Source organism: Mirounga angustirostris, unplaced genomic scaffold, assembly GCF_029215605.1.
Source record: "Mirounga angustirostris isolate CCGP_5_RB_7025 unplaced genomic scaffold, mMirAng1.0.hap1 SCAF_6, whole genome shotgun sequence".
NCBI lineage: Eukaryota > Metazoa > Chordata > Mammalia > Carnivora > Phocidae > Mirounga > Mirounga angustirostris.
Genome location: NW_026991714.1, coordinates 93,582,226 through 93,605,455, shown reverse-complemented (window position 1 = coordinate 93,605,455; position 23,230 = coordinate 93,582,226). Strand labels below are relative to the sequence as shown.

General features: G+C 37.4%; 1 protein-coding gene and 1 pseudogene across 2 annotated transcripts in view; one reads left to right on the top strand and one right to left on the bottom strand.

Moving 5' to 3' along the window:
* Positions 1-23,230, top strand: part of JMJD1C (jumonji domain containing 1C) — a 349,365-nt gene that overhangs the window by 78,590 nt on the left and 247,545 nt on the right. The gene's annotated exons all lie outside the window — the stretch shown is intronic.
* LOC123846475 (spermidine synthase-like) lies at positions 21,597-22,502 on the bottom strand (annotated as a pseudogene).

The window sequence follows — 23,230 nt, the reverse complement described above, 5'->3', positions numbered from 1 at the left end:
TCAAGGCAATATAAGTACTAAGTAAGATATTCAACTTTTGAAACAGTGTGTAGTTAGTTGGTAAACTGTTCCAATGTGTTAAATGGCACCATACTATTATTTTGGTATTTTTTTTCAAAGTCATATGATGAAACTATAGATCATATTTATGGTGGTTTTCTTATTCCCTAGAATGTGTAATTACCTTAACATTCAAAATTTCTTATATATTAGTACAAAAGTGAATCTTTTAAGGGAAGCCATTTTATTTTACATTGTACATCTGAAGAAAGGGAATAAATAATATGAATGTAGACTCTATGTGTCCCATCTTTCCATAATAATTTAAAATTGATAAACACACATATTTATGGAAATAATTATTAGTTATTAATTTCCCTTGAAATATAATGTTAAAGCTGTAAAAAAGGGAAAAGGTAAATTTGCTTATTAAGAGAGCTAACATAATATCGCATTAAATTTGCTTCTGAATTTCTTAGCTTTTATAGCCAAAATGAGAGTTATGATGATTAAAATACTGATTTTCAAAGTGATTTTCACTAAGCGTTACTTACTGGCTTTTTGGATTGCTTTCTGAGGTCCGTTGGAAAAGTGCAATGGTTAGATGGTTCAGGAGAAAAGGAAGTAGCCTGTCGATACTGAATTCTGGTCCTTCAACCCTTCAGTTAGAGCAGCTTTGATTTTATCATTTTTATTTAATAATGACTTTTCAGGTAAAAAAAATTAGGTTACACAGTTCTTTTATCAGGGAGAAGAAAGTATGCTATTCTTAAAGAGAAACTTTTCCTCATAAATTCTGAAACTGGTAGCTATGCAAGAGAATTAAGTAGCATACAACTTTTGCTTTTTAAAGATTTTATTTATTTATTTGGGAGAGAAAGAGAGTGCACGAAAGCACGAGCAGGGGGTAGGGGCAGAGGGAGAGGGAGAAGCAGGCTCCCCGCCGAGCCAGGAACCCAATACGGGGTGCTCAATTCCAGGACCCTGGTACAATGACCTGAGCCGAAAGCAGGTGCTTAACCACCTGAGCCACCCAGGCGCCCCTTCAACTTTTGTTAAAGACAGTGAATATTGTTATAGCAAATTAAGAACTCTTTTTTAGTAATTAAGGATCAAAGGTATAATTATAAGGTGACACTTGATGATGTATTTCTGCAAGAGATTAATGTGGTCTAGGTATGTAATATTTTAGTGATTAGTGGAACCTGGAGAAGATCCTAATACTTATTTAACTTAGTGTAATGTTTTAAGGTTCATCTGTGTGTTAGCAAGTTTTAGCATAACGTCACTCATTTTTATGACTGAATAATATTCTCTTGCATGTACATACTACTTTTTCTTTATCCATTCATCTGTTGATGGACACTTGACAACTCAAGTTACATCTTTTGGCTGTTGTGAAAAATGCCACTCTGAACACTGGTGTACAAATATTTTTCAAATTCCTACTCATTCAATTCAGAAGAGGAGTTGCTGAATCATATGATGATTCTATGTTTAGTGTTGTGAGGAACCACCATACTGTTTTCTTTAGCAGCAGCACCATTTTACGTTACCACCAGCAATGCATGTGGGTTCCAGTTTCTCAACATCCTAGTCAACACTTGCTCTTTTCTGAGCTGTTGTGTGTGTGTTTAAATAGCTATCCTAATGGGCATAAAGTGGTATATTATTATGGTTTTGATTGGCATTTCCCTAATGATCAGTGATGTTGAACATCTCTTCAGGTACTTATTGGCCATTTGTATATCCTCTTTGGAGAAATGTTTATTCTGGTTTTTTGCTCATTTTTTAATTAGGTTGATTGTTTTTCTTTGTTATGGAGTTCTTTATGTATTCTGGATATTAATGCTTTATCAGAATGATGATTGGCAATTATTTTCTCTTGTTCTCTGGGTTTTTTCATACTTTTGATAGTGTCTTTTGGTGCACAAAAGTTTTTAATTTTGATGTAGTCAATTTATCCTTTTTGTTGCCTGTGCTTTTGGTGTCCTATCCAAGAAATCACTGCCAAATCCTGTGCTCTGAAGCTTGTGTGTGCTATGTTTCTTTATAGTTTTAGCTCTTGTGTTTAGTACTTTGATGCATTTTGAGTTGATTTTTTAATATGGTGTAAGACAAGGATCCAGTTTCATTCTTTTGCATGTAGTAGAGTTTTCTCAGTACTATTTGTTGAAAAGACTGTTCTTTTTTCATTGAATGGTCTTGGCACTCTTGGTAAAAAATCATTTGACAGGATATGTGAGGGTTTATTTCCAGGTTCTCTATTCTATTTCATTGGTCTATGTGTCTGTATTCCACTACCACACTGTTTTGATTGCTATAGATTTGTAGTAAGTTTAAAATCAGGAAGTGTGAGTCCTCCAGCTTTGTTTTCATTTACAAGATTGTTTTGGCTCTTTGGGTCCCTTGAGATTCCATATGAATTTTAGGATTTTTCTGTTTCTGAAAAAAATGGCATTGGAATTTTGATACTGTATCAAATCATAGATCCTTTTGGGTAGTATCAATATCTTAACAATATTAAATTTCCAATCCGTTGAACACAGCATGTCTTTCCATTATGTCTTTAATTTTTTTCAGCAACATTTTGTAGTTTTCAATGTATAAGTCTTTTGCCTCTTTAGTTAATTCTTAAGTATTTTATTCTATTTAATTCTATTGTAAATGGAATTGTTTTCTTAATTTCCTTTATATTCCTCATTGTTAATGTATAGAAATGCAACTGATTTTTTCTTTTTTAGAGAGGGAGTAGGAGTAGGGCAGAGGGAGAGGGAGAGAAAGAACCTTAAGCAGATTCCATGCCCAGCGCAGAGCCCAACATGGGGCTCAATCTGACAACCCTGAGATCATGACCTGAGCCAAAATCAAGAGTCGGACACTTAACTGACTGAGCGACCCAGGTGCCCCAAAGTGCAACTGATTTTTATGTGTTGATTTCATATCCTGCAACTTTGTTGAATTCATTTATTCTAACAGTTTTTTTAGTGTTCTACATATGTGATCATGTCATCTGCAAAAATAATTTTTCTTTTCAGTTTTGTCTTTTTTTTTCTTGTCTAATTTTCTATCTACAACTCCAATACCATATTCAGTAGAAGTAGCAAAAGTGAGCATCCTCATTTTTGATCTTAGAGAAGAAGTTTGCAGTCTTTTACCATTGAGTATGATGTTAGTTGTAGAATGTTCATATATGGCTTTTATTATGTTGAGGTAGTTTTCTTCCATTCCTAGTTTGTTGTGTGTTTTTGTCATGAAAGGTTGTTGAACCTTGTCAAATGCTTTTTCTGCATCAATTGAGATAATCATGTATGTGATTTTTCCTTTCATTTTGTTACTGTAGTGTAATTACATTGATTTCTATATGTCACATCATCCTTGTATTCCAGGAGTAAATCCCAGTTGGTTCTATGTATGACAGTTTTTATTGTATTTAATTTAAAAAATAATTTTGTAATTGTAATTTTCCCTCTTCTCCCATAAATATCCTGGTGTAATTTTGCTTGGAACTGTATACAATTTCATTATAGACAAATTTGGTAAGAATGAACACCTTTCCATTATTGAATCTGTAGTACAAATAAGATGAAATATCCCTCTCCCTATTCAGTTTTTTTTTTTTAAGTTCAGTGATTTTCTTCATGTAGGTCTTGTATTTTTTGTAGGTTTAATTTTTAGACACTATATATTTTGATTTTGAAATGTATGTGGACATATTCTAAGTCATTAATACATAACTTTATAAATGACTGATTTGTTTCCCCAAGCACAATTTTTGGACTGTCTCCTCTCTTTTTCCCCTGTGTGTGTGTGCGTGTGTGCGTGTGTGTGTGTATTTAAAGATTTTATTTATTTATTAGAGAGAAGGGGAGAGAATGAGCAGTGAGAGTGGCAGAGGGAGAGGGAGAAGCAGGCTCCCCACCAAGCAGGGAGCCCAACGTGGGACTCAATCCCAGGACCCTGAGATCATGACCCTAGCCAAAGGCAGACACCCAACAGACTGAGCCACCCAGGTGGCCCACCCCCTGTGTATATTTTTTGCTTACGTAGAGGCTATGTATAAGAAAATATTGTAAAGAAAAAGTGAAATGATAATACTACTAGCATCTTAAGCCTTATCTTGCCTACGGTTTTCAATAAACTGTTGAAGATGTTATTTCCTTAACATGCCTTTCATTTTATAATTGTAATCAGTGGGAAAAGAAAATTTACCTTATAGAATTTCCTTTTAGATTAAGTGTATAGCAGTTCATCTTCAAGTAAAATTGTATCACAAACTTCTATATTCAAAAATAAAGATTACAGATATTTTGATAGTGATTATTTACTATTTAAAAAAGTACATACAAGAATCCTTTAAATTTTAATCTTTAAAGTGTATTTAAATGATTTCATAAGGTATCAATTCCTTTTAGACACTGCTTTTTCAAAATGCTATATTTATGACATAAAATTACAGTCTGTTAGCGATGGCATATGTATAGACATTATATAGGCTTTTTAAAAAATCTCCGCAATTAGACTCCATTCTCAGTTGATTTTTCACATGTTATGTTTTATTTATTTATTTATTTATTTTAAGATTTTATTTATTTATTTGACAGAGAGAGATACAGCGAGAGAGGGAACACAAGCAGGGGGAGTGGGAGAGGGAGAAGCAGGCATCCTGGCCGAGCAGGGAGCCCGATGTAGGGCTCCATCCCGGGACTCAGGGTTCATGGACCTGAACGAGAGGCAGACGCTTTAATGACTAAGCCACCCAGGCGCCCCTCACATGTTATATTTTAAAAAACTTTTTATTTCTTAAGAAACTTTGTTTAATGAAGGTTTAACCTTCCTTAGAGAATAGGAAACTGACCTATGTACACTGTAATTTTTTTATATGTTTTTTTCAGGTTTTAGTATTTTGAACCTTGGTAGAGTTGAGGAAATAGAAAATCAAAATGTATCCATTGTAAATAAATGGTTATACTTTCTGGATTCTTGACTGAGATAATTACTTGTAAAATTTTTAAATGTATGAGGAAAATGTTTAGTTTTATTAAAAATTCAAAACATTTAGTTTTACTAAATGCAGTAAGAGTGAAGGGATCATAAGTGCCGTAGGTACTGATTTATTGTCTAGTCTTTATCATTACAACTTTTTTACACAGGACAAAATTTTAACTGTTAGTCTTCTAAAAATAAAAGTTATTTTACCAGCAAAAATGGGTTATTCAGGAATAGTAGACAGTTGCAATTTGGAACATGAAAGTTATGGCAGAGCCATAGTCAAATCCAACAAAAGAGAGCAAAGTTATTTTGTAGAAAAGGAGGAGGAAGTTGGGAGGGTTGTTTTGAACTGAAGTCTCTTGGAGAAAAGCAAGAGTTCAAGGTGATGACAATTTCTCATTGATGACAATTGCAGGGGTAGTTGATTTCTTGTTGGAGGTACAATATACATCTTTCCCTTCTGGAGCCTGTAATTAATGTTTCTTCCTCTTTCAGGATTCTTCTGTTGGGGTCTGTAATTGACCTCAAGTGGTATGGCTCCCCTTTCTGTCCTCATACTCCACTTTAATGAGGTTTCACTTTATTAATTTTCATATGACAAAACTTTTATTCAGACTTTGTTCCAGGGAAATTTTTCTATTTTTTTAAAGCAGTTTGACTTTGACAAAATTAACCATCAGTGGACACTTTTAAAAACCCTTAACTTTTATCTTAATATCTTCCAAGTGATCTTTTTTCTATTGTAGTAATACAACAAATATAGGTATTTTTCCCTTGCACCTTACCCCATACTTGACCTATCAGAATTAGATGGACAGTGCACTTATACTACTGTTTTTAGTTGTAATATTAATGCCACAGAGGCATAGAAAGTCAGATTTAATCTTCTCAGATTATAATCTATTACCTTTTTTATTTCTGTCCTTTAAGATAATGTGAGATATTTTGATTCAGGTTAAAGTTAGAGTGCCCTGAAGGTTAGGAAAATGTACATTCTGGGTGATATTTGCTCACTTAGTGCTGCAAAAGGAAATGAAAGAGGTTGGGAATATATTGACTTTGATTATAGGAAAAAAGGGGGGAGGGTATTAAAATCTATCTTGTACCCTTTAAAATTAGGGTTTTTTTCTTCCTCTGTTTTGAAGTCTTCCAGATACTATACCATAGTCTCCTTTGACTCTGGTGAAGAAGAGGAGGGGTCTGAGAAGCTTTGTGGAAATAATGTGGGGCACGAACTGAGTTGAGGTGAGGAAAGCTGTAAACCTTTGAGAGCTTTTGTGATGTGCTGTGCTCTCTGGGAGACTGTATAGGGTCAAGTTTAAGAAACTTGCTTGTTAAGAATGTGACCATTAACACTTAGAGTACCCTATTTCTGTTGAGTTTTTGGGAAGACCAGTTTTTATTTAAAAGTTGATTATATCTTGTTTCTCTGTTTATAAAATCTTATATTTTGTCCCTAGAGTTCTACCAATCCCTTGTAGATAACCTGGAACATAAATGTAATGGTAACAGAAAAACTGTGTTGCAAAGGAAAGAATTTCCTGGTGTTTGGAAGGAAATTGGAATCCCTACTTGGTAAAAAAAAGTGATCTGAACTGTATCCTTGGCCCTTTGACCATATACGGTATATGATGTTAGGCAAACTGTTCCCAGTTTCTTGGCTCCTGTTATCCCTTGAACATACTCTAGTAAGTTTTTGGCCCCTCCCCCATTACTTGAGGGAAACTGCTGTGATCAAGGTCACAGATGACCTGCTACTTTCTAAATCAAATGTCATTTCTCAGTCCTCTTCTTATTTGACCATATAAGATGGTTAATCACCCTCTCATCCTTCAAATACTTTGCTTATTTTGATTCTAGGACATTATGCTCATGTAATTTTTCTCCTACCTGTCTTGCATCTCTTTACAAGTTTTCTTTGTTTTCTCATTTCTACATCCTATTAAGGGCTCAGTTCTTGGACCTTTTTTCTATTATATCTGCACTCTTATCCCTGTTGATCACATCTGTTCCCATTACCTTAAATACCATCTGTACCCTGGTGACTCCCACATTTATACCGTAGTCTAGACCTTTCCCTTGAACCCCAGACTCATTTTGGAACAGTTCATTGATGTTCTCCATTTGAATGTCTAATGAGCATCTCAAACTCAACATGTCCACAACTGAGCTTCTGATTCTAACCCCCTAAACCTGCACTGTTCTGAGTTTTCAACATACAGTAAGTGGCAGCTCCGTCTTTCCATTTCTGGTCCCTTGAAGCCCTCCTTGACTGCTTTCTCTCACATCCCATATCCAAACTGTCAGCAAAGTCTTCTTGGTTCTACCTTCAAAATACATTCATTCACAACACATTTCACCTCTTTCATTACTACCCCTGTAGTCCAAGCCATAATCATCTTTTGCCTAGATTTTCTAGTAGCTTTTAGCTAGTTCCAGTACCCAGCTAACTAGTTACTAGTAAAAACTAGGTACCTAACTAGCCTCCTGATTAGTTCTCCTTTACACATAAAAGTGCCTATAGTAGGTAGTCAGTCAAATCATGTCACTCCTATAATCAAATACTTTCAAAGACATTTAAATTGATTCAGAGTAAACGCTGAAGGCCTTATAATGGCTTCAGGGGCTCTACATTATATTTTGCCCCCCATCAGCCCACTTTGACCTCTTCTTTCATTACTCTCTGATTTATGTGTTCTTTTCCAGCCCCAGTGGCCTCTTTGCTGTTTCTTGAACATTCCAGGTATTGTCCTCCCTTGTGGCCTTTACACTTGTTTCTCTTCCAGGTAGGTCTGTTCAGATGTCAGTATGCTTGCTTATTGTGCTCTTCTCTGTTCACCTTATCTAAAATCGACCCCTTCCCTCTTTCCTCAACATTTTCTATCTTCTATCCTGCTCTACTCACCTTGTCTCTAATTTCTATCAGACTAAACCTTTTACTTATTTTTCTGCCCTAGAATTAAGTGTGATGAAACTGGTTTTTGCTTATTTTGGTAACTGCTGTACTCCTAGCCACCTAGAACATTGCTTAGCAGCTAGTGTGTGTTCAATAAATAGATGTTTAATTAAAATACAAAGAAATGTTAAAATTTTCTGAAATTTAACTCTCATCCTTTTAGATACATTTCTTTATAATGAAAAACCTAATGAAGTCAATAAAAGAGAATTTTTTAATATGCATATGTAGAATCAGAACACTCTCCAATTACTGTTATGCATTGGCTCTCATTAAATGTCGAATAAATAAATACCAAGTATTTGGCAGTATAATGTAGTCAACATTGTTAACTTACCCAAAATTTAAGAGGTAAATTTACTCTCAAGGAATCTGTACTTCTAGTGGAGGAAGATTATTAACATATTCAACTTTTGATTTATACTACAGAGTATAGTAGTAGCATAATACAAAGATTAAGTTAGTCACCAGTGACCACAATCATGCCTATGTAATGAATCCTCCATTAAAAACTCCTAAGCAATAGGGTTTGGAGAGCTTTTGGGTTGGTGAACACATCAAGGTGCTGGGGGGGCAGTTACCTAGGAAGGCATAATTCCATCTCTCCTTCACCTTGCTTGCCTTATGCCTCTCTTCCATTTGAGGTTCCTCAGTTGTATCTTTTATAATAAACTGGTTATAATAAGCAGAGTGTTTTGCTTATTTCTTTGAGTCATTCTAAGAAATTGATGAAGCTGGGGCACCTGTGTGGCTCAGTTGGTTAAGTGTCTGCCTTCCACTCGGGTTGATCCTGAGGTCCTGGGATCGAGCCCCGCGTCGGGCTCCCTGCTCAGCCGGAAGTCTGCTTCTGTCTCTGCCTGCTCTGCCTGCAGCTCTCCCTGCTTGTGCTCTCTCTCTCTCAATAAATAAATAAAATCTTAAAAAAAAAAAAATTGATGAAGCTAAGAGGGGGTCATGGGAGCCACTGATTTATAGTGAGTGAGAAGTACAAATGCCCCCAAACTTTTGACAGGTGACTGAAATGATAGTCTTGTAGGACCAAGACCTTGAACCTGTGGTATCTGATGCTATCTCCTGGTAGTTAGTGTCAGAATCAAATTGAATAGTGGGACCCTCATTTGGTATCAGATTGTTGGAGGAGTGGTTTTGGAAAATACACTATGTACTTGATACTAGGAGGGGAAAAGTCACTCAACAACTAAGGGTTAATTATATGATAATATTAACTGCTGTAGAAATTAAGAATAAGAGGCATTATTGAAAGTGTGCCATTATTATATTTTCTGTGATAGGAAGGCCTCATAGAGGAGCTGGATTATAAAGGATTGGTAGTATTTGTGTTTGATGGAAAGACTACATTCCAGAGAAGGGAATTATGTGAATATTGCATTGGTGGGGGGCAAGAATAAGTTTGGTATGGAAACAAAAAGACTTCACAAATTTTTATGTCATCTTTTTTAAAACCTTCTCTTCATTCCGTACTTGATTATATTTTAAATTACTGGGCATATACTTTATGCTCACCATTTACAGAACATTCTACTGAGTCACAAGAGATTAGTTTATTCTTTTTAGAAATTTTAAATTTTAATGGCTCCTTTTGTACTCCTTTGTAGTACAAAAGGGGCAAAAGTCAGTTTTTTCCCACTACCACCTTACACTGGAGCTAACCTTTGAACTGGCAGCTGGCTACTATGTGATTTTATTGAAAATCGGGTGATGCTTGCAAAAGGAAAACTGAAAGAGAGCTTTTAAGTGAAACTTTAGAGATAGGAGAGAATGCAAAATGAGATGATTGAGAGAAGGACTTCAGAATCTAAGGCAGGAAGAAGGGAGCAATGATTGGTTCATAGTGGTGATATTAGTTTCCACTTAACATAGACACCCTTGCTATGTGCCAGGCATTATGTTAATGTTAAGCCCTTTATATCTACTAACTTATTTCATTCTTGTATTAACTTTATGAGTTAATTACTACTGTTATTTCCACTTTACAAATGTGGCAGGCATTTTCTAAACATTAAGCACTTTACATCTATTAACTTATTTCATCCTCATACTAACTTTATGGGTCAATTACGGCTGTTATGTCCATTTTACAAATGTGGCAACTGTGGATATAGAAGTTCAGGAAATTGCTCAAGGTCATATGTATTGTAAGTGATGGTTAGTATTAGAACCCAGGTTTTGTGATTCCAGAGTCCACTTTTTGCATGTTAATGATGCCTCAATAGTAGAGTCCAGGGAATTCTTCAGGAGTTACAGAATGAGGTATTTGCCAGGATTCAGCTTAAATCACATACAAAAGGAGGGTCACCTGAGCCAATGGATATTAAGAGAGCTTTTAGTTCGTCAGCACACATAATACTGTTTTCCACTCTGCCATTTAGTGTTTGTCCCTTTTGCCTGCAGTTCCTTTGTTTTATTTTTCTCCTCTTCATTGTCTGTTTAATTTCTACTGTATTTTTAAGGCATAGCTCTTCTAGGAAGTATTTCCTAACCCCCCAACCCCCATTTTCCCTCATCCCTGGTTGAGTAAGGTGACTTGGAACAGGTCTTCTTTATAACTATTATCTGTGTGTGTCTATGAAAAATGATTTAATCTCTCTTGGTTTTCTAAGTTATATAGAAAATGTCATTATTTTACCTAAAAGTGTCATTATAAGAATTATGTAAAGCACTTACCACAGTGCCTTTTATGTTCCTTTTACTAAACCTAGTTGTGCATGTAACACTCTTTGGGGGCCTACAGTAGATGGTGTAATAATAAAGGACAGTAACCTTAAGGTTCAGTCTTTAAGGAAGATATCTTGAATGAAAAGATACAGCAATAGAGTGGCAAACAGATTTAGTTGGTCACTGGGTTACTGTGATAGACCATAGAAACTGTAAAAGCTGTATCTACTATTATTTGGTAAATGCTCAGAGAATGCATTTTAACTTTAATAAGTAGAAACTTTTGCAGGACAAGAATGTAATTAGAATCTTAATAAGGTCTTATAAAAATCTGAATGGTTGGATGATTTTTTGTAATTATCTGCTTATACTTTCTTACTGGTGTGAATAATCCTTTATTAGCAGATTATCTTTAAGATCGTAATAATTCTGATCCTTTCTCTGTAATGTGCTCACCTTTTTCTTTGTTTGTACCTTGTAAATTACGGTTGCTTTCATATATCACTGTCACCTAAGGTAAAAATCATTGCATTTTACTCCCTTGCTTATTTCTGGTTAGTAGTAGTACCATCATCCTTGTAGTTGGTAGAGAAATTAAGTAATGCCAAATTACTTAAAAAAGAGATTGTGGGCCAGCAGTATTAGAATATATATATATTACAATATTGTATTACAGTATTACAGTTTTACAATTAATTAATACTGTAATACAGTCTTATATAGTATATAGATCACTGATATATCAGTGAAGTGATTTTCATGACCTATAAGTAATTTTTTATAATTTTTTTGTCTTCATATATGTGGTAGCATTAGATATTTGTCAATTACTTACCTGAATAAAAGATTTTAAGGTGGCTCTTATTAAAGATAACTATCAATAAGATTGACAGATTACAAATAGGACATTTTAAAAAATCCATGTGAACTCAGATGGGCTCAATATAAATATACCCCCAAACTTAGATATATGAACGTAGTTGTTTAGTTTAATACTGAAATTTGTTATACGTGTGCAGACAGTGAGAAAGAGTCAGGGATATATTGTAGGCTAGAAATTTTTATTAGCTAATAATGAACAAAATTTGAAAGAATGATTTTCTGGGCTCTAAAGAGTTAAAAAATAAAAATTCTTTTCCTTTAAATAGTATGTAATACCATAATGAATGGTGTCATTTATAATGGTTTTGTCTTTTATGTGGAGGTGTTCTTCATATGGCTTTTAAAAAATAATAATTCTCAATAAAAGCCATAGCCATTATACCATAACTTACTATATTATTTCCATAGAGAAAAAAGTGATTTAAAGATCCAGCTTTATAAAATGATAGTTTTGAATATGTAGTAATAGGGTAGGGTTGAATAATTTATCTCATAATTGAAGACCATTTTCTGTACTATTTTCTTTGAATATCACTTGTCTGCTCATCTTTGACAGGCGTTGGGTAGCAGTTAAAAATTGAAGTACAGGGGGTGGATTCTAGAGTTAAAATGCATTAAACAAATATTTATTGCATGCCTTGTACATATCAGGCACAGGCCAGGGGGTTACAGTAGTTAGAACAAAATGTTGTCCTTATGGAAATTAGTTTACAGTAGGAGAGACAAAAGATAAAGATGGTAAATAGGTATGCTAAATAGTATGTAAGATGGATAAATACCTGAAAGGAGAATAAAGCATGGAAACTGAGGAGGGTGGAGGTGACATTTTAGGTAAGATAGCCAGGGAATGCCGCTATGAGAAGGTGACTTTTGAGTGAAGACTTGAAGGAAACAAGGGAACTAGCTAGGCAGATATCTAGAGTATGTATTTTAGGCATGGAGAAGAGCAAGTACACAGTTCCTGAATGGGGAGAGGCCAAACTTATTTGAGGAGCAGTGAAGGTAATATGGCTAGAAAGGAGTGAAAAGGAGAGAGTTGGAAGAAGTAAGACCAGAAGGGTAACAGGATGGTAAGGAGGCACTTTTTGAAGGTCCTTATAGGTTATTGTAAGGATTATAGACATTCTTTTCTCTGGGTGAGACAGGAAGGCATAAGTGACTTGGTTTCAAAAGATCACCTCTGCCTGCTTTGTTCAGAGTATACTGTTGGAGTATCTGGCAAGAACAGAAGCAGCAGTTAGGTACTTGTAATGTTCCAGTTGTAAGAAATTATGGTAGCTTTGGACCATGGTCATTAGCAGTGATAAGGATGGTGAGAAATGCTCAAATTCACATTTAGTTCAAACACAGAATTGATAGGATGGGTTGCTGAACTGCTTCTGATGTGAGAGAAAGATAGGAGTTACAGATAAGGTCTAAAGTTTTGGGCTCCAGCAGCTGGAAAGATAGAGTCGCCGTTTCCTCAAATGGGCATTGATGGTGGAGGAACAGATTGCATGGTCATAGTGGGGATACTAAATTTGATCTTATATATGTCAAGTTTGAGCTGTTTATTGAACATTCAAATGAAGTGTAGGCAATTGGTTAAATTGTTGTGTCTATTAGTTTAAGAGAGAGATCTGATTAGAGAGTCTGTCTGGGAATATTCAGTATATAGATAGCATTAAAAACTATGAAAGTGGATGACTTGATGTGGAGAGTGAATGTAGATAAAGACACCTAAGGATTGAGACCTGGAGTAATACTTAAAGGTTAGGTAAGAAAGAAGGGCCAAGGACGTAAGGAAAACCAGGAGAAAGTGATGTTCAGAAAGCCAAATGGAAAAAAAAGTTTGAAAGGAGGGATTTATCTGTTGGTCAAGTGATATTTAATATTTCTTGTAGAGCAAGCCTGCTGATAATGAATTATTTTAGTTTGTGCACATCTGTGAAAGTATTTTTCCACCTTTTAAATAGTTTATTTATTTATTTATAAATAGTTTCTTTTTACTGGATATAGAATTCTAAGCTGATGGGTTTTTTTATTTTATTGCTTCAAAGATGTTCTGTTGGGGGCGCCTGGGTGGCTCAGTCGTTAAGCGTCTGCCTTCGGCTCAGGTCATGATCCCAGGGTCCTGGGATCGAGCCCCACATCGGGCTCCCTGCACTGCGGGGAGCCTGCTTCTCCCTCTCCCGCTGCCCCCACTTTGTTCCCTCTCTCGCTGTGTCTCTCTCTGTCAAATAAATAAATAAAATCTTTAAAAAAAAAATGTTCTGTTGTCTTCTTATTTTCAGTGTTTCAGAAAACAGATTACATTCCTTTGTACATAACATGTCTTTTTTCTCTGGCTGTTTTTAAGATTTTCTGTTCATCAGGGATTTTAAGCAGTTTAGTTATATGATTGACCTTGGTGTTGATTTCTTTATGTTTCTTGAGGTTGACTTTAGTTGAGCTTTTTTGATCTGCACGTTTAGTTTCCATCAAATTTGTAAAAACTTTTGTCCTTAGTTTTCAAAATTGTTTTTCTCCCTTAGTTCTCTCCTTCAGGGAATCCAATTAAAAATATATTATTCAGCTTTAAGTTGTCTCACAACCCAGTGATGCTCTTTTTTTCCCCAGTCTTTTCCTACTCTGTGTTTAATTTCATATAGTTTCTGTTGCTTCTTGTCTCTCCAATTTCATTAATATTTTCTTTTGTATTATCACGTATGTTCTTAGTTCCATCCAGTGTATTTTTCATTTTAGACATCATAGTTTACTTCTCCAAAATTTCAGTTTGAGTTATTTATTTTAAAAAATACCTTGTTAGGTATATACATAAAGTGTTTAATCTTTTAACTTCATTACGTGGAATATAGCCATTAAATGTTTAAATCTCATGTACTAATTGTCTACTAATTTTATCATCTGCATCCCTTTTAGGTTGTTTTTGATTGAATAATTTTTTTCTCTTTATGGGTCATATTTTCTACTTCTTTGGATGCCTGGTAATTTTTTAAAAAGATTTAATTATTTGAGAGAGAGCTGTGCACGAGTCAGGGGAGGGGCAGAGGGAGAGAATCTTGAAGGAGATTCCCTGCAAAGTGCGGAGCCCACCCTGGGGCAGGGATGGGGGCAGGGGTTGGGGGAGGGGGGCTCTATGACCTGAGTCGAAACCAAGAGTTGGGCGCTTAACCATCTGAGCCACCCAGGCACCCTATGGATGCCTGGTAATTTTTGACTGAACGCCAGACTTTGTAAATATTACCTTGTCATATACTGGATTTTTTTGTATTCCTATAAATATTTTGGAGTTTTTTTTCTGGGATGAAGTTAAGTTACTTGGAAACAGTTTGATCTTTGGGGGTCTTGTTTTTAAGACTTTTTTAGTTATAAACAGAGTAGTTTTTAGTCTAGGGCTAATTTTTCTACAATACAAGACCTCACGAGTACTCTCTCAATGCCTTATAAATTGAGATTAATCACTCTTACTATTGGGAAGAGGAACTGTACCAGGCTCATATGAGCTTTGGGAATTCCCCTCTCTAATCCTCTTAGGTTTTTGTTTTCTCCTACCTTTGTTTAATTTCTTAAAGCACATGGGCTGTCAGACCTTATTTAGCTCAATGCTTAGGGTGCTACTCTGGTGATCTTTCTCTTGGTGGCTTTTGCTCCCTGGTGTTGTGTCTTGCAACTCTTACACCTTGGCCTGCCTGAATTATCAGCTTTATGTCCTCAATTTACAGAAACTCTTAGGCTCCATGTGGTTTTCTCCTTCTTTGCATGATGGTGTGTGACTCTCTTCAGTAAACAAGCTGGTATAACTGGAGAGGTTATGTAACCTGTGTCCCATTTTTGAGAATTCATTATCCTTTGTTGCCTTACGTTCACTGTCTTGAAAATTAATGTTTTACCTTTTTTTCCTCTGGAGTTTTAGTAGTTTCAGACAGGATGATAAATGCAGACCCTATTAATTCATCTTGGCTCAAAGCAAAAATTGGTTCATTACATTTTTAGGTTTTTGCCATTAAAATATTTATAAAATGTATGTAGGAAGTACTTAATATATATTAGCTCAAAGGTTGCAAATTAGTGGCTTGTAGAAGTGTTTTACTGGTTTTGGGGTGCCTGGGTGGCTCAGTTGTTAAGCATCTGCCTTCGGCTCAGATCATGATCCCAGGGTCCTGGGATCGAGCCCCGCATTGGGCTCCCTGCTCAGCGGGAAGCCTGCTTCTCCCTCCCCTGCTCCCCCTGCTTGTGTTTCCTCTCTCGCTGTGTCTCTCTCTGTCAAATAAATAAATAACAAATCTTAAAAAAAAAAAAAAAAAGTGTTTTACTGGTTTAAATGTCAAATTAAATATTGAGGAATTTAACACAAAAACTTGGATTTGGGGGTTCTCTTAATGAATTGTACACTCTAGTAACATTGTGTCTGAAATTGTGATTTAAGCAGTTAGCTGGAGCTGCAAAGTTTCCTGCTTTAGTCAAGGCATACCTTCTTTAGATTGTTAGTTCCTTTTCTCTATTTTAGAATTCACTTAATTTATGTTACCTGCCTTGCTTCCAGTAGAGTTTGAGTTTGAGGTCTGTTTCAGTTATCCATCATGATTGTGAATGATACAATTGAATTAGTATATCTTCTGTTACAATCAAGCCATCATTGTTGTTTTTTGACTTCCACATACTTAGCAAAGTTAAGCTCTTACTTGAGATCTTTATATTTAGAAAAGTATTTTTATTTTTATTATTTATTATTATTTTTATTGTGTTTGTAGCCTCTGTTGTTTGATAATCAAATAAGAGTCCAGGTCAGTTAATGAGAGCATCACCTTTTCTTAATCAAGTTTCTTAGTGTAAGAAAGCATGCAGTTAGTTTTATGATTGCCATGAATTTAACTTAAGAGATGCTGATGGCATTTTAGAAGGCATTTTCTTAGGTATTCAGAGTCTGTGTATTTCTGTTTTGAGGTATAATTGAAAGCTCTAAAATTCGCAGCTGGCCTCATGGCTTCTGTTTTTGTATTAGAACTTGCATCTGGGGGCACCTGGGTGGCTCAGTCAGTTAGGTGTCTGACTCTTGATTTCTGCTCAGGTTATGATCTCAGGGTGGTGGGATTGAGCTCTGAGTCAGGCTCCGAGCTCAGCTCAAAGTTGGCTTGGGATTCTCTCTCTCTCTCTCCCCCTCTGTTCCTCATTCTACTCTCTTTCTAAAATAAATAAAGAAAATCCTAAAAAAAAAAAAAGAACTTGCACCTGATCCTTTAAAGCTTTTGTACCCTTCTATCTCATAATATTTTTTTTTTAGTGCCAGTTATTATATGGGTATTGGGGATGTATAGATGACCCCTCTTCTTGGAGAGTTTAGAGGTACTTTTAGTTAGAGATTCTTGGAGAGTTTAGAGGTAGTTTTAGTTAGAGATTGAGTTTGGTTTCACTTAGCCATAATTCCAAGTAACAGTGGTTAAACAAAATAGGTATTTAGTTGTCCGTGTTTTAACAAGAAACCTAGAAGTAGACATTCCAGGATTGATGTGGTCACTTAAGGATGTTGCTTTTGAAGATAGGGCAGTTCTCTCAATCTTTTCCTCAGGGACAGTTACAACATAGCTGATGCTATGCCTTGCTCCGTATAGCTCCAAACAGAAAGAAGGACAAAGTGGAAAAGGGCAAAAAGGTTCATATCATCTATATTTGCCCCTAGTTAAAGATCTTTCTAAGAAACCTCAGCTCAAGTTACCTCAGATCTTACACATATATATCTTATTATCCTGAATTATGTCACATGGCCATTTCCAGGAGGCTGGAAGATTTAGGATTGGCCTTTATTTCCCCTAACAAAATTTGTGTGCTTTTGGAAAGAAAGCGAGGTGTATGGATATTGGGTATACAACCAGAGGTTGTGGTACTTTGGGAAAAGCCTCTTACAGCTATAGGCTGGACCATCTTATTTTTCATAATGGTGCCGCTTCTGGAACAATAAACTAAATATATCATTCTTTGGTGTTTCAGTGCATTAATCTTACCCCTGTTTTTTCCCTATTCTTTTTTTTTTTTTTAATTCTCTTAACCTCTTCAATAATTAATTTGGTCTTTTAGAATGGAATATAGTGGTAAACCTTTTTAAATGTTTTGTTGAAGGGTTGAAAAGTGCTTGTTGTTTGTAGATCAGTATGCAGTTGGTCCTTAACATGGGTTTGAACTGTGCAAGTGCACATATATGTGGATTCTTTGATAAATATAGAACAGTATTATAAATGTGGTTTTCTCTTTCTTATGATTTTCTTAACATTATCTTCTTTCTAGCTTACTTTATTGTAGGAATACAGTATGTAATACATACAATGTACAAAATATATGTTAATCAACTGTTATTGGTAAGACTTCTGGTCAGTAGTAGACTATCAGTAAAGTTTTGGGGGAATCAAAAGTTATACATGGATTTTCAACTGTGTGGGGGTTGGCACCCTAACCCCTGTGTTGTTCAGGGGTCAACTAGATAATTTATTTGAATATAATCTTTTATTTGTCTGACTTGTTTACTCTTTTAGGGTTCCCAGACCCAGTTCTTAGAGGGACACCTGGGTCGTTCAGTCTGCCTTCGGCTCAGGTCATGATCCCCAAGTCCAGGGATCGAGTCCCATATCGGGCTCCTTGCTCAGCGGGGAGCCTGCTTCTCCCTCTGCCTGTTGTTCCCCCTGCTTGTGCTCTCCCTCTCTGATAGATAGATAGATAGATAGATAGATAGATAGATAGATAGATAAATCTTTTTAAAAAATGGGAAAAAGTCTTGAATAGACATTTCTCCAAAGAAGGTAGTATAATAATAGCGAATAAGCACATGAAAAAGTCCTTGATATCTTTAGTCTTTAGAGAAATGTAAATCAAAACCACCATGTACTACCACTTCACACTTACTAGGATGGTTATAATTTTTTAAAAAGCAAGAAAAACCACACATAAGACAAACCAAAAAAACCAGAAAATAACATGTGTTGGTGAGGCTGTGGAAAAATTGGAACTTTCATATATTGTTGGTCGGAATGTAAAAAATGGTGCAGCCAATATGGAAAACTGTTTGGTGGTTCCTCAAAAAGCTAAACAGAATTACCGCATGACTCAGCAATTCCAGTCCTAGGTATATCTCAAAGAATTGAATGCTCAGACTCAGCAGATACTTGTATGCCCATCTTCTTTGCAGCATTATTTACAATAGCTATAAGGCAGAAACAACCTAAATACCCAACAAAAGATAGATGGATAAATAAAATGTGGTAATAGATTCAGTGGGATATTACAAAGCCATGAAAAGGGATGATATTCTGATACCTACCACAACATGAATGAACCTTAAAAATATGCTAAGTGAACTAAGCTGTACACAAAGGGCCAAATATTATATGATTCTACTTATGTGAAATATTTAGAATAAGCAAATTCATAGAAACAGAAGGTACATTACAGGTTACCTGGTGTTGAGGGGAGAGCAGATAGGGGAATTACTGCTTATGAATAGTTTGTTGTGGGACACCTGGATGGCTCAGTCGGTTAAGCGTCTGCCTTTGGCTCAGGTCATGATCCTGGAGTCCCAGGATTGAGTCCTGCATCAGGCTCCCAACTCAGTGGGGAATCTGCTTCTCCCTCTGCCCTTCATCCCACTTGTGCTCTCTCTAGCTCTCTCTCTCAAAGAAATAAAATCTTTTTTAAAAAGAGTTTGTTGTGATAAAGAAGTCTTGAAAATAGATAGTAATGATGGTTGCACAACAGTGTGAAAGTAATGCCACTGAATTATAAACTTAAATATGGCTAAAATGACAAATTTTATGTTGTATCCTACAACAAAAAGACAAGAATACCTTTTCACGGAACTGCCCCATTTTAATATGCAATAGCAAAATCTTGTATTTTTTTACTGTTTTTTATGACCAGTATTTTAATTACCTTCCCAAGTTTCAGTGTTTCTTTTCATGGTAATCACATTCAGGGGGCATATCATTGTCCAACTGCTCTCCATGTAGTGTGGCAGTTGGGTACAATATTTAATCTCATTTGACTAGTTAAACTGGAGAAAAGGGATTATTAGACTGAATAAAAAATATTTCAGGTAGAGGGAATGTTGTAAGAAAAGTGTGGAAAGGATAAATCTATTAGTTGTTAGGGTGAGCAATTAGCGAGTGTTTCTTTTAAAATATTAATTTGTTGCAGTTAAAATAATTTTATTTAAAAATTTTGTTTTATTTTTTAAAGATTTTACTTACTTATTAGAGAGCCCAAGCATGTGGAACGGCCGGCAGAGGGAGAAACAGGATCCGCGCTGAGCAGGGAGTCCGACCCGGGGCTCAATCCCAGTACTCTGGGGTCATGACCTGAGCTGAAGGCAGACGCCTAACCAACTGAGCCACCTAGGCGCCCCTAAAATAATTTTATAATAAATGGCTTCTACCTCCTCCATGGTACCCATGGTGACACCTGTCACCTTCTATTTTTTTTTTTTTTTTTTACCTTTCAAAATATAAAACATAACTATATATTGATCTGCTAGGGCTGCCATAACAAAATACCATAGACTGGGTGGCTTAAACAACAAAAATTTATTTTCTTTTTTTTTTTTTTTTAAAGATTTTATTTATTTATTTGACGGAGAGAGACACAACGAGAGAGGGAACACAAGCAGGGGGAGTGGGAGAGGGAGAAGCAGGCTTCCCGCGGAGCAGGGAGCCCGATGCGGGGCTCGATCCCAGGACCCTGGGATCACGACCTGAGCCGAAGGCAGACGCTTAACGACTGAGCCACCCAGGCGCCCCAAAAATTTATTTTCTCATAGTTCTGGAGGTCAGAAGTCCAAGATCATGGTGTTGTCAAGATTGGTTTCTGGTGTGGGCTCTTTCTGGTATACAGATGTATACCTTCTTGCTGTGTCCTCACATGGCTTTTCCTCTGTGCTGACGGTGGGTGTGGAGGGGCCTGTTGTCTCTTCCTCTTTTAAGGACACCAGACCTGTGGGATTAGGGCCCCACCCATATGACCTCATTTAATTAACTTCTTAAAGCTCCTATCTCTGGGCGCTTGGGTGGCTCAGTCTGCCTTCGGCTACGGTCATGATCCCAGGGTCCTGGGATCGAGCCACACGTATCGGGCTCCCAGCTTGGCGGGGAGTTGGCTTCTCCCTCTGTTCGTGCTCTCTCTCTGTCAAATAAATACAATCTTTAAAATAAATAAATAAATAAAGGTCCTATCTCTGAATATGGTCACATTGGGGATTAGAGCTTCAACATCAGAATTTTGAAGGTCACGATTCAGTTCCTAACAATAACACATACAGAAAAGTGTACAAAGTAGAGATTGTATAGCTTATTTAATTATGTAAAGCAAATGCCTGTGTAACCACCCTCCATCCAGATCAAGGAATAGAACATTGCCAGTACTCAAAAGCTCTACCAGTTCCACCCCCTAGTCATCACAACTCTTTTCTTCTACCTGGAAGTAATTGCCATCCAGATTTTCATGGTAATAGGTTTTTCTTGCTTTGCTCTATAGTTTTGCCATTGAAGTTTGTGTCTCTAAACAGTAAGGGTCTGCCACTTTGATGTCCTCTCTTTCGTTCTATAGTGTCTACCTGTTTTTCCCCATTAGTCTCACCAGAGGCTTATCAGTTTCACTAATCCTTTCAAAAATGCACATTTTGGTTGACAAAATCTTCTTTATAGGATGTTTGTTTTGTATTGTATAAATTTCTACTCTCATCTTTATTTTCCTTCTTTCATAGAATGCCTGTTTTGTGATTTGCTTTCGAATTTCTTGCGATGGATTCTTGATTGTTATTTCCCAGCCCTTCTTTTTTTTTTTTTTCCCCGGAATTTATTATAAACACACGTGTTTGGTGAGTGAGGGTGACAGAAGGTGGAGAAGGTGCTGTACACAGCTGGTAGAGGCTTGGAGGCTGGACGCCACATCGACAGAGAGTCCGCCCAGCAGGGAAGCCCGGGCAGCATTCTGGGGCCTGTAACACTTGTTTGGTGGGCACACCTGCGGGGCGGGGGGTGGGGGGAGGGGTCTCGTCGGGCTCGTAGCGCGCAGGCGCCCTGGAGGCTCCTTGGCCTGAGGTCCTGGGCGGTGTCAGCACGGGCTCCTGGAATCAACTCACATCATTGAGGGCATTGCGCGCAAACTCAGGCAGGACGAAAGCGGCCTGGTGCACGTCTGAGTTGTAGTACTTCAGCTGCATTTGCTCCACCTGCTTCTGTGTCAGAGGCTGTATGGGCTTCCGGAAGTCGGTGCTGGGATTTCTGCTGCACAGCATGAAGCCTATCTGGCTGCTGGCGTAGGTGGGGATGGTGCAGTACGCATAGGCCACCACGGGGAAGAGCGACTTGCAGAACTGCCCCATCTGCTTGATGAGGTCCAGGTGCAGCCACTGACACTCGCCCTGGAAGCAGAGGACGCCATTGTCCTTGAGGGCCGTCTTCATGAGCTGGTAATAGGACTCCTTGAAGAGACTCTCTACAGGGCCCATAGGGTCTGTGGAGTCAGTGATGATAACATCGAAGGCATCCTGGTTCTGTTTCATGAACTCAAAACCGTCGCCCACGTGTAGGGTCAGTTGGAGCTGGAGTAGCCCACGGCCATGCCCTGCAGGAACTTCTTAGAGACCTGGATGACGTCCTCATCGATCTCACATTGGACCACAGACTCCACGGAGGAATGCTTCAACACCTCCCGCAGGACACCTCTGTCCCCACCCCCGATGATCAGCACCTTGCGTGGGTTCGGGTGGCTGCAGAGGGGCAGGTTGGCTATCATCTCCTGGTAGGAGAACTCATCCCTCTCCGTGCACTGGATGACGCCATCCAACACCAGCACATTGCTGTAGCTCTCACTGCGGAAGACCAGGATATCCTGGTACCGCGAGCGGTGATGGTGTAGTAGCTGCTCCACCTGCAGCGACAGGGCTTGGCCGGGCCACAGGCTGCACGTCTCGTGGAACCAGGCCTCGTGGATGTCAGCGGGGACGAAGCGCGGGGCCGTTGGGGCGGGGCTCCATGGTGGGCGGGCGGGTGGCAAGGGGCGGGCTCAGGACTGCAGCCCCTTCTTTTTTAATACATGCATTTAAGCCTTTAAATTTTCCTTTTAGCAGTTCACTAGCTGCATTCTACAAATTTTGATATCTAGTATGTTTGTTGGCATTTGTTTTCACAGGAATACTTTAATTTTAGTTCATTTGATTCTGCTGGTTTTTCTTCGTGTTGCCTTCTCATGCACTTGGTTTTGTTTGTGTGCTGGGCTCTTTATTTGAAAAATTAGTTGTAGGAATAATTTAATGTCTAGGATAATACTGTCTTTTTCCATTGAGAATTTGTATTTGATTCACCCAGGTACCTGGTGACAGTAATCCAGTTAAGTGTCTTATTCTAAGTGTCATTTTAGATTTTCTGACCGTCTTTACTCAAACATTTTCTGACCGTCTTTATTACTTAAGACCATGCAAGAAGTGTTTTAATTCTGGGTCACTCTTGCTCCCAGGATATAGCCTTTCAGAGTTCTGAGCCAGTTAGGGGAGTTACCATGGTTCTTACCTTTGGTGGACTCTAGATTTGGACTTTGTTAGAGGTGGCCTTAGGGAGACCACCATGTAACTTTGCAACTTGGTGTATTGCTTGGATTCTGAACTTCAGGGCAAAAGTAGCTGACAGTGCTCCATCTGTCTGTGGGTTTTTTTTACCTCTTCAGGTTCTTGGCTCAATAATCCTCTCTATCTTGTTAGCATTAGCA